The 12,655-nt window shown below is 36.5% G+C and overlaps 1 pseudogene; it reads left to right on the top strand.

The window, feature by feature from the left end:
* Positions 1-825: 825 nt before the first annotated feature.
* On the top strand, positions 826-2,178 carry LOC149250060 (protein RGF1 INDUCIBLE TRANSCRIPTION FACTOR 1-like; annotated as a pseudogene).
* Positions 2,179-12,655: the final 10,477 nt, after the last annotated feature.

Genomic DNA, 12,655 nt, shown 5'->3' with positions numbered 1-12,655 from the left:
AACACCTCAACAATCTCAACGTGGATCGATTTCAACTTCAACGATGAATGTGGAGTTGCCTAGAGTAGTGTGGAGCTGTGAAAAACACTACTCAGAGGCGTGGAAGAGGTGTTGAAAAGCTTGGTAGAAGAGCTGAAGCCACAAAGAGCTAGGATATATGCCGACTATTGTGCGTGAAAGATCAGATCCGCAGACAATGACGTTTGGAGCAATCGAAATAGAAAATCCTTGATGTCCAGAAGAGAGACATCATTGGAGTGGGCATGTTGAATGCGTTATGAGTTTGTACTGCTTGGAGTCTTGCCCAACACATCGCGAAGGAATTGGTCTGCACATTGTCAAAGAGGAGATATATCAGAGGCAGAGCCATCAGGGTTCAGTGGACAGAGCACTCTGAGCTTGGTGGTGTATAGTGTGAAGACTGCTGAGGAGTGTAGGTGGAAGAAGGGCCGTGGCGGCACCAAGTTGAAGCTAACTGACAATGAAGCTTTTCTGATTTTTCATGGTTGCAGTGGTTTGAGGAAAGCGTTCATTACCTTTTGTCGATGCAATAGAGGAAGAGCAAGCTTGCGATAGAGAATTGGTCGAAAGCTCATACTTTCAGGATGAGAGACAAAAGAATCATGGTAAGTTCTCCTTTTTGGTGTGCCCGAGACCAGAAAAAGGTTTTCCTGTCTTAATATTCGTGCAAAGTCTTTAGAAGTTTGGAAAAATTCAATGTTGCTAGTTAATCCTGCACTCCTTCATGATTTTCTATGTCTTTTCGTTAATGCATTTAATCTTTCCATTAAATGTCCTCTCTGTACTGTCGGTCCACAGGTTGGAACAATGTTACCTCTGCGTGACGAAGAATTCGGCCCTCCGTGGCTGGAACCTCTGCTGAAAACACATTTCTTCAAGCTGTGCCAGTTACATGGAGATTCAAGCAAAAGCGAGTGCAATATGTTCTGTCTAGACTACAGGGGAGAGACGTTGTGCACTTATTGTTGAGCACGCCACTGGGACCATCACATTGTGCAGGTATGGGCTGCCTTGAATTTCGGTTCTATTAAATTTCATTCAGGTATAGGCCGCTTTGAATGTCGATTCTTTTAAAGTTTGTTCAGTATAGGCCGCTTTGAATGTTGATTCTTTTAAATTTTGTTCAGTATAGGCCGCTTTGAGTGTCATCTTTTTATAGATTTTATTGAGGTATAGACCACCTTTAATGTCGTCATTTTATAAAATTTTGTTGAGGTATAGGCTTCTTGTCGATTTTCTTAAAAAATTCTTGTCTAAAATATTTATTTATGGAGGTCTATGACATTTCTTATTATGAATGCATTTACAGATAAGGTGGTCCTTCTACCATGACGTGATACAGGTTTCAAAGATACAGAAAGTATTGGACATCATAGGCATGCAGAGCTACAATATCAAGAGTTCAAGAGTTGTTTTCCTCAACGAAATACCTTAGCCAAGGCCAGGCAAGGGCGTTACCAATACTTGTGAGATTTGTGAGCGAAGCCTTGTGGATACATTTCGGTTTTTCTCCCTCGGACGCAGGGTATAAATCCATAAATTCCTTTCAGAATGCCTCTGGCATTTCTACCGTTTCTTATTACATCTCTTACGTTATTTACAAAATTCTCAAACGCTATTGTTATAATTTCTCTTCAATGGCGATCTTTGTTGATCAATAGCTGCAAAGAATAAAGCGCCACCAGGACATGACATTCATCTTGCCTTCAAAGCACCAGAGGGACGAATCCGAAGACTCTTCTTTTCAGAAAAGAGTCTGAATCTCAAACAGGAGTTTTGAGTATTTCTCGGAAGAGAATGGTATAGAGAGCACGTCCATCGATGGAGTCACATCCTTCAAGGTTGAAGACGACGCCAATAATCTTGAGACCGTCAGATTTCGTTATAGCTCGAATGGACTCATTTGCCATGTAATTCTCTCCCATGCCCCAAATCCGAGAATCTCATTTATCAGAGTTTTATATATGGTCTGTCTCGAAAGACTCCGATATCGTTATACTCCCAACTTCTTCTGGCCCACATCATAGTGTGTCATATATTGCAACTTCTCCCATCATATGTTTTCTGATGTAGTTGGTTCACTCCTTGGACTTGATATAGAATTTAAATCTATTTTATGATCCATATCGCGTCTACTTATTATATCAGGATTTTTAATAATTTCGCAAGTTGTAAACTCTAATAGGTTGGACCCGATATGGAATTTCATTGTGATTTATAATATGATTGGGTCCATTGTGATTCATCGATATTTTTACGACGACAATTTCAAAAAAGTCTAATATGCCTTTAACAAGCAGATCCGATAAGAAATTTAACTGCCATGTATTAAGACATCTGGTCCACACCTAACCTCAGGGTGTTTGCAATGGTTCTTGTTTATATATCCCCAATAGCTAGGATCCGCTATGCAACTTAATTATGGTTTATAAACAATATCGAGTTTGTAGCATAATATCAGAACTTTTAAACGATTACATGTATAAACGTCTGATGCTTCTGATTCTGCGATATACTAACCTGCTTATATCTTTTCTCTTCTTATTATATTTTTATGAGAAATGATCTTGCTATCATCAAATTTGTCTCTATTTCAGAAAATTACACGGAGAACAATCACTGAAATTTTTTGGGTTAATCCATCTTTGTCCATGGCAAAACCATAGTTAATCTCCACTTTCAGTTGTACCATATTGCTTCATTTCACTCCCAACATTTTGTAATAAACAAAATAATGGAAATAATTATAACAATATTTTCCATGTCGATCAATTTATGTGTTTGTATACTCCAGAGTTTCTTCGAGCCAAAGAATGAAAATTAAAATGTTTACAATATCAATGTGTTACTTTGTTTTATAAGCACCATCCAAATTTGAACCAACTTTCAATAAATTTTTAGAGGAATTTGGTGAATTTATTTTTGTTTTTTGAAGATTTATGAATCCCATAAAATAAATTCAGTTGGAAAACTTCGAATTTAATCAAATATGTTCAGCGACTTAGATATTTCCTTTAATCTTACTATTAATCTTACTATTGATTTAACTTGTTTTGTAAGTGAGCTTGAGATAAGTTTAACAGGGTTATAGAGTTTCTCGAAGACTATGTTCGGTTGAAAATGCAAAAAAGAAAATAAAAAATGAATCTCTGGATAAGAAGGGAAGTGCAAATAAGATGAGTTCACTTAAACAAGGAAAATTAACTGCACATAGATCAAATTATCAGTTTCTATGATACAACACATTTCTCCGGAAGAACTTGGAATAATCATTGACAACTATATCGATGGAGGTATTAGAAACTAGAAGACTCATAAAATGAGCTTGACACTTCATTACTAAACATAATTATTTATACACATGGATAGCCGTAAATTCTACAGCAATCCGCCGATTGTAGCCTCTCTACGCCGACTATAGCCGCTTGCTGCCAACTTCTCCAGAAGACGCCGACTTCTCTAGAAGAAACTAGGTTTTGCATTAATGTTGGTGGTTGGATTTATCAATGTTGTCTAACACTCCCCCTTAAATCCAACCATATGATAACTATACAATAGACACTGTAAACATACCCCTAATTCACATGCCTGCTGGTCTAAGTGTAAACTAGGCCTACAACAAACATTTCATTTTTGCCTTCTTGCTAAAGGGTCCATGCTTGTTCCTTTTCTTTTGCTGATGCAATTTCATCTTCGCCTTTATTGTCATAAGATGTGATGAAACCGGCTCAAGAAAAGATAGAAAAGATAGATCAATGCCTTAGAATTCAGCCTCTTTGAGGGGGCAACCTCCTTTACATTACATAAATGAACAATTCTTGGATGATACAATTGACAAAACCTCCTTTCTATATATAGGAGTCTAAGGAGTCACAATATAATCCAGCCGACCTAACAACAATAATATAAAGCCACAAAAATAACAATAGAGGGATTCTATGGGGCACAGAAATAACAACATGGGGCTAATAGGGGCACAAAAATATAAATAAGGGGTATAACTACAATAGTAATGGGGTAATCACTAGTATTATAGGGACCCAACATACCCCTCTCCTTCAGAAAAGTGTTGTCCTCAACGCTTGAGTAGTTCTGGATACTTTTGCATAAAATTCTCATCCTCCCATGTGGAATCTTTAGCGGATAAGTTCTTCCACTTGATAAGATACTCTGAAATTGATCGATTTCGTAGCTGTCGAGTTCTTGTTTCTGTGACTGCTTCCAGTTCCAATATAATTTTTCCTTCCTCGTCAAGTTCTGGCAATATTGTTTGAACTGGGAGCTTGTCGCCTATAACCTTCTTTAAACATGAAACATGGAAAACTGGGTGCAATCGAGAAGCTGCAGGAAGCTCCAATTTGTATGCCATAGTACCAATCTCTTGCAACACCTTGTATGGACCATAATACTTTGGTGATAATTTATTATCCTTCTTAGCTTGCTTTAGGGACATTTGCTTATATGGTTGTAGCCGTAGGAATACCCAATCACCTACATCAAAACTTCTTTCACTGCGATGTTGATCTGCCTGTTGTTTCATTCTATTTTGTGTCAACATGAGGTTATCCTTTAAGAGTTGGAGGACTTGTTGTTGATGTTCGATGTGATGTTCCACTCCCTGAACCTTAGAATTTTCTCTTAAATATGATGTGATGGATGATGGTTGATACCCATAAAGTGCCATAAATGGGGTCATTTTTGTTGCTGTATGGAAGGAAGTGTTATACCACCATTCAGCCAGAGGCAACCATTTGACCCATTGTGTCTGTTTATCAGATACAAAGCAACGAAGATATCCTTCCAAACATTTGTTTACTATCTCAGTTTTTCCATCAGATTGAGGATGATAAGATGAGCTATGAGCTAACTGAGTACCAAGAAAAGAAAATAATTCTGTCCAAAAATTTCAAGTGAAAATGGGATCTCTGTCACTTACAATAATCTTTGGGTTTCCATGTAGCTTTTGAATTGTTTCCATAAATGCAGTAGAAACTGTACTGGCTTTAAATGGATGTGATAATGCACAAAAGTGTGTGTACTTGGTAAGTCTGTCAACTACCACCATGATGACACTCTTTCCCTCAGACTTGGGTAAACCTGTGATAAAATCCATTGAAACCTCCTCCCAACGTTGGCTTGGAATGGATAAAGGTTGTAATAGACCCGGTGTCTTAATTGTTTCAATTTTATTTTGTTGGCAAACCAAACATTCCGCCACAAACTTTTGAATATCTGATTTAAGGCCATCCCAAAAAAATTCCTTCTTAACCCTGTGGTAAGTTTTTAAAAATCCTGAGTGCCCTCCTAAGGGAGAAGTGTGCAATTCCATAAGAATCTTTTGTTTTAGCTGGGAATTCTTACAGAGGTATAAGCGATCTTTGTACCATAATGAATCATTTTGCCAGCTAAATGTATCAGACGTACTGGAATCTTGTTGTAGCTTTCGAATAAGTGCCCACACTTCTTCATCATTCTTCCATTCCTCCCTTGCTTCGTTTATCCAATCTGGTTGGATAATAGAAATGGCGCACAACAATGCTTCCACATCCTCATCCTTTCTTGAGAGTGCATGTGCCACCACATTTTGCTTCCCTTTTTTGTAGATGATTTCAAAGTCATAACCCAACATCTTTGTGACCCACTTTTGTTTCTCTTCAGAGGATAATCTTTGTTCTAAAAATTATTTAAGGCTATCATGATCCATTTTTACCTTGAAGTGTCTTCCCATTAGGTAGGGTCGCCATTTCTTAAGTGCATGGAGTATTGCCAACATTTCCTTCTCATAAATAGCTTTGCTTAAAAACTTTCCCTTGATTGGACGACTTTCAAAAGCAATGGGTCTTTCATCTTGCATTAGAACAACACCAATTCCATTTCCTGAAGCATCACATTCCACAATAAAGGTTTTTGTGAAGTCCGGTGTAGCTAAGACCGGTGCTTGGCACATTGCCTCTTTAAGATGTTCAAAGGCCTTTGTTGCTTCCGGAGTCCATGAAAATGCATCTTTCTTCAATAATGTTGTTAGAGGTGCTGCTATTCTCCCATAATTCTTAACAAACTTGCAATAATACCCTGTCAACCCAAGAAATCCTCGCAGATGCTTTATGGATGTGGGGATTTTCCATTCCTTAATGGCTTTAATTTTGCTAGGGTCTACCTTAACTCCTTCATGAGATACAATATGACCCAAATATTCCACCTCCTGGACTCCAAAGAAACATTTGGATCTTTTTGCATATAATTGTTTCTCCTCCAATAGTTGTAGCACCCTGTCAACATGTTCAACATGATCCTTCCAAGACTTGCTGTAGATTAGTATATCATCAAAAAATACTAACACAAATTTTCTAAGGAATGGTTTGAAAATTGAATTCATCAAATGAAGGTGCATTAGTAAGGCCAAAAGGCATGACCAAAAATTCATAATGACCCTCATGAGTTCTAAATGTTGTTTTCGGAATGTCTTCAATCTTCATTCTGATTTGATGATATCCTGAACGAAGATCCAACTTGGTGAAGTAAATTGATCCATGCAATTCATCCAGTAATTCATCAATGACAGGAATGGGGAACTTATCTTTAATAGTGAGCTTGTTGAGCTCCCTATAATCCGGACACATGCGCCATGATCCATCCTTCTTGTGCACCAATACTACTGGAGCAGAGAAAGAACTTTGACTTGGTTGAATTATACCAGCCTCTAGCATTTCTGCAACCATACGTTCAATTTCACTTTTTTGGACATAGGGATATCTGTACGGCCTGATGTTTGGAGGAACACTTCCTGGAATCAGATGAATAGCATGATCATGATCACGCATAGGTGGGAGACCTTTGGGAGTCTCAAATACCTTGGAATGATTGTCCAGGACTTTTTGGAGATCTGGAGAAATAGATGATTCCGATGTGGAAACATCTAGCGAACATAATTGTGCAATTACACCTCTTTGCTCCTTTTTTAGAAGCTTTGTCATACCATTAGAGTCGATTATCTTTCCTGGTTTCCCTTCAATACCCCTTAATTCAACTTCCTTTCCTTTCGTAGAAAATTTGATGAAAAGCTCTTGAAAATTAAAAGCTATTGTACCCAAGGATTGTAGCCATTGGACTCCTAGTACAACATCAGCACCTCCCATTGGAATGGAAAGCATTGGGCTAGTCAATACATATTCTCCCATGGATAGCTTGATATTATGGCACCTTCCAGAGCAATTTATTGTTCCTCCATTTGCAATCATCACTTGACACTCTGGTGCTGGATATAGGAAGCAATTCAATTCTTTTGCTACCTTACAATGAATAAAATTGTGGGTGCTTCCTGAATCAATCAACACTATTACCTTTTTCTTCTTGATTTGTCCTTCTATCTTGATGGTTTGAGGAGTGGTAATTCCCGCCAATGCATTACAAGATATGGTCGGATTTATTTGTTCTTCATCTAGGCTTTGTTCCTAGAGTATATCTTCTTCTTTTGACCTTTCTTGCTCCTTTTCTTCTTCCTCTTCACAATCTATGTAGAATAATTTCTTTTCAGCACACTTATGACCTTTAGTGTATTTGCTATCACAACTGTAACAAAGCCCTTTTGCTCTTTTTTCTTCCAATTATTGTGGTGTCAACCTTATAGGTTGTGGAAGACTAGGGGCAACAACACTTCCGTCTTTATAGTTGTGAGTGGTATGCTTCCTGGTTGCCATAATTTTTCTTTCCATTTTTCTTGCTAACCTGAATGCCTTCTCTAATGAATCAGGTTCCCAAAGGCGAACATCATGTTGGATATTATCCTTTAAAGACCCTATGAACACATCAATCCTATGCTCCTCTGGAATATCTTTTACCCTTATGTTCAATTTTTGGAACTCCTCAATGTGCTCCATTACTGAACCCTTTTGTTTGAGACTTATCAATTGGCTAAAAAAATTGTTGCTTTTTGTATCTTCATAATGTGCTATCAATTCTTCCGTAAAAATTGCCCAAGTGATAAACTATTTACGAGAGCAAAGCCATTGATACCATACAAACTGATTTGGTTTCAAATATACAGTTGCCATACGTACCTTTTGTGAATTTTTCACATTATTGAGATCGAAGAACTACTCCATCTGTAATATCCATGTGGCGGGATCCTTGCCATCAAACTTCCTCATATCGATTTTTGGAATATGGTGGGTCTTCGATCCAACATTAGAGTCTACGGAATCATGATTAACATTACTTTTGTTCACATCATTAGTTTTCTTTACAACATTTTCACCATTAGAAAGTATTTCTTGTAGAAAATTTGTCAAATCTGTCTTCAAATCTTCCATGTCTGTTTTCAAATCTGTCTTCAAATCTGCCATGTCTGTCTTCAAATCTTCCATGTCTCTCTTCAAATCTATCTTCAAATCATCCATCTTAGCTTCCATGCCCTTTATCTTAGATTCCACACCATTTATCTTAGATTCCACGCCATTTATCTTAGCTTCTGTTAGCTTTTGTGAGCGTGACATTTGTTGCACTTGTTCTTGTAATTTTGATATATCATGTAGCATTTCTTCCTCCTCTTCATGAGTCATACTAGATCTTTCAGGTTCCTTACTAGGTGTTTGCATTTTCTTTCCTCGAGGCATCAGTTACCGATAATAGTGCTTTACTATGCCTTTGAATTCCGTTAAACCAAGTTTACACAAAAATTAAAAAAAAAAACTACACACCTTTTTTCACTTTATAGAAGCCTGATATTGAATCTAGTGTATCTCTATAATTTTGGATCATCCAGTTCTGAAGTTGTGACCTGTAGTAGCCTTCTCCGTCCTCTTTCCAATGCCACAAGTCTGACCCAAATTGGATTCTCCAAGGAAGAGTTATGTGAAATCTCCCACAGTGACTTGCTTTTAGATTAGTTCAGTATAGCGAACTTGTACGACGTGCCACGAGTCACTATTTCAACCTTTGGATCTGAAACACGCATACAAGAAACTACAGTCCGTCTTCTTTCTGTACCTTCTTACGAAATTTCAATCCAATCCCCAGAGAGAAAGTTATGACGATTTTCCCCAGGTCACATGTTTTGAATGTAATTCAGGAGTCTGCAAAAATACCAGCTTCCTCAGATCATATCTCCGCAAATATCGTGTGAAAAGTTCTGAAATTCGGACCCAAGGTTCAGCACGATTTCTTCTCAAATGGGTTTTTTTTGCGACTTCTGAAACGTCACAGAAAAAAGTTATAGCGAAAATGCCACGATGACCTATCTGGAGCAACGAAACCCTTGAATCCAAAGCTCTGATACCAAATGTGATGAAACCGGCTCAAGAAAAGATAGAAAAGATAGATCAACGCCTTAGAATTCAGCCTCTTCGAGGGGGCAACCTCCTTTACATTACATAAATGAACAGTTCTTGGATGATACAATTGACAAAACCTCCTTTCTATATATAGGAGTCTAAGGAGTCACAATATAAGATGGTGATTGAGTTTCTACTTTCTTGATTGCACGGTCACATTCTTTGTATTCAACATTGCTTCACGTTCTTGGGACTTATACTTGTCCTTAATGCTTGCAATTTCTTCAAGTTTTGATGCTTCTTCCTTATTGTCAATATCTGCACACTCAAAACAATGTTAAATTCATAAACAAAACCATACTGATTCTTGTCATCCTGCTCATTCATGGATTCTTCAGTTTCAATTAGCTTTATCTCTGCATCATAATCAAGCTTGACATCTTCAAACTTGTTTCTTCCTTTAACTGCTACTACAATTTCTTCTTCATGTTCTTCCACGCGATCATAAAAAACAAACAACAATTTATCAATCATTTTCTTTTCAGAGATAACTTGCAATTCATTTTCATAAAATAAATATCCATTATCAAATTTAATTCCCAAATCGTTCGCCATTGCAACTTTGCTGAGGAAAATTACACACTTGAACAGAATCGGAAGCCAAACAGATGCGCAGTATGACACTCTGAATTCTTAGCAAACAACCAATGAAACGGCTAGGCCAAGCCTTCACGTCTCACAACCTCCATGCTCTCACTCTTAACACAACACTCTTCTTTTTAACACAGAACAACACAAAGCAGACTCTTGAGACTTAACCTTGCTGCGGTACACTGAACTTAACACAAAACTTCACATGGGTGCTTGTCCTTCTTGACAGCCCTTGATGTTGCAGACACAACTCAGCAAACAGCTCCAGCACTATGCTCTAACTCACACACACAACCGAGCCCTCCTTTGCACGGCTCACCAACACCGAGCTCAGAGCTCTATACCAACACTCGACCTCACACCTGCTCTGTGACCTCACAGGTCACCTCTTTTGCTCACTTGACAATGAGCTCTGTCTCCACACGCAATGGATTCATTCATATAATTATCAAGCAATAAATTTGCCATGATAAAAAAAACTTTATCCAATCACCCAAAATAAAATTACTATTTTTTTTATAAATCCTCAGAAATATGTCTTTCCTTCTTCCTTTTTTATTTTCACAACACCATATACCTTATTAGCCTTCGTCCACAAAAACGTTATTCCAAAAGTTACATTTCATAGAAAACAAGCTTCTTTAATCATCTATTCAGGCTCCTTCGAATAGTGATACTCCTCCAAATGCAGCAGGCTCTATGCCTCTCAATGATGAACACAGTCTTCTCCACACATCAAAATGAACAACGCACGCCAAACACAAGTCTCTTCTTAGCTGACTGCAGTTTCTCATGGACACATCATATGCGCTTCTTGAATCAAATGCCAAAAGCAGCCACAACTCAACGTGCCTCAGGTCTGCTTCACGTTCACTACAACCTCACTTCACTCACGGCTCAGTCGCCCTTGCTCACGGCTCACCTGAGCTCTGAATACCATATTAGAAACTCGAAGACTCATAAAATGAGCTTGACATTTCATTACTAAACATAATTATTTATACACATGGATAGCTGTAAATTCTACAGTAATCCGTCGATTGTAGCCGCTCTACGCTGCTGCTGACTTCTCGAGAAGACGCCGACTTCTCTAGAAGACACTAGGTTCTGCATTAATGTTGGTGGTTGGATTTATCAATGTTTTCTAACAAGAGGTTCAATGACCAATATCATGTATTCTAAAGTCATTCACACCTATTTTAGGTTACACAGGATTTCTGTAGATATTTGTGATCATAATATTTGCGAGTTGAATAAGCATCTAGTGTTTCAAAATTGTTTTGAGTTGTCAATTTGGAATGATAGTCACTTAAGATAGATTTCATGACATTTAGAACATATCTGACCAATCCAACATTTGGACAGTGATGAGAAATAATTTTTGTGTTATGAAAAAAATAAGTTCTAATATTAAAATAATGTAATAGACTTGTTATTTTTACTTGTAATTGTGGAAAATATTTGACTTCTATTTATACATAAATATTGCAGGAAATTTTAACGGTTGTTATTTGTAACAATAAAGTAATATTTCTAAATAAATAGTATTATATTGTATTATGTTTTTTTCATTATTTCAGAAAAATTTCCTGGTTCATAATGCCTTAGTAAAAAAAAACTTGTACTTTGAATAATTAAATTTTAAAATAAAACCAAACTATATATCTATCTATATATAATCCTCAATAGTAAAATTCAATAAAAATACGTAATCTGACTATTGATTTCACTTGTTTTTGTAAGTGAGGTTGACATAAGGTTTAGCAGGGTTATAGAGTTTCTCTAAGATTATGTTTCGTTGAAAATGCAAACAGGAAAATAAAAATGGACTCTCTTGATAAGAAGGGCAGTGCCTATAATATGTGTATTTAAACGAGGAAAATTAACTGTACAGTAGCAAACTGACCTAATTCTCATTTCTATGATACCACACATTTATTCGGATGAACTTGGAATAACCATCCATAACTATATCGATGTAGGTTCAATGACCAATATTATGTATTCCTATTTGGTTCACTCATATTTTAGGTTATGCATGACCAATATTATGTATGGGTATGTCGTTCACTCATATTTTAGGTTATGCATGACCAATATTATGCATTCTTATGTCCACTCATATTTTAGGTTATGCAAGATATTTTTAGATATTTGTGATCATAATATTGGGGAGTTGAATGACCATTAAAAATCGTTTTGATTTCAAGAGGAAATGATAGTCACTTAAAACGGATTTCATGACGTTTAGAACCTATCAAACTAATCAAACGTTTGGACAGTAATGAGAGAATTTTTATGTTATGAGAAAATAAGCTATAATATCAAAATAATGTAATAGGCTTATTATTTTTACTTGTAAATGTGGAAAATATATTGACTATTATATTTTTATACCCAACAATTTCAGGATTTTTTAACAGTTGTTATTTGTAACAAAATGGATTGACAAGATGAAATAACATTGCTAAGTGGTATTATAATTGTATTGTGTTTTTTATATGTTTTGTTCATTGTTTCAGAAAATTTCCCTGCTTCATAATGCTTTTGTAAAAAATTCCTGCACATTCAATAATTAAATTTCAAAATAAAGTATATATATATATATACATATATATATAATCCTCAGTGGTAAAATTCAATAAAAATGTGAAATCATTCGGCTAGATAACATTAAAAGCCAAAACCAATTAACTCAACTTATATAATTTACC

The sequence above is a fragment of the Pinus tabuliformis genome, chromosome 7 (assembly GCF_031772625.1).
Source record: "Pinus tabuliformis cultivar Carrire ecotype Pingquan chromosome 7, CPIR1, whole genome shotgun sequence".
In the NCBI taxonomy this organism is placed as follows: Eukaryota; Viridiplantae; Streptophyta; class Pinopsida; order Pinales; family Pinaceae; genus Pinus; species Pinus tabuliformis.
This window is presented reverse-complemented; position numbering and strand designations above follow the sequence as displayed.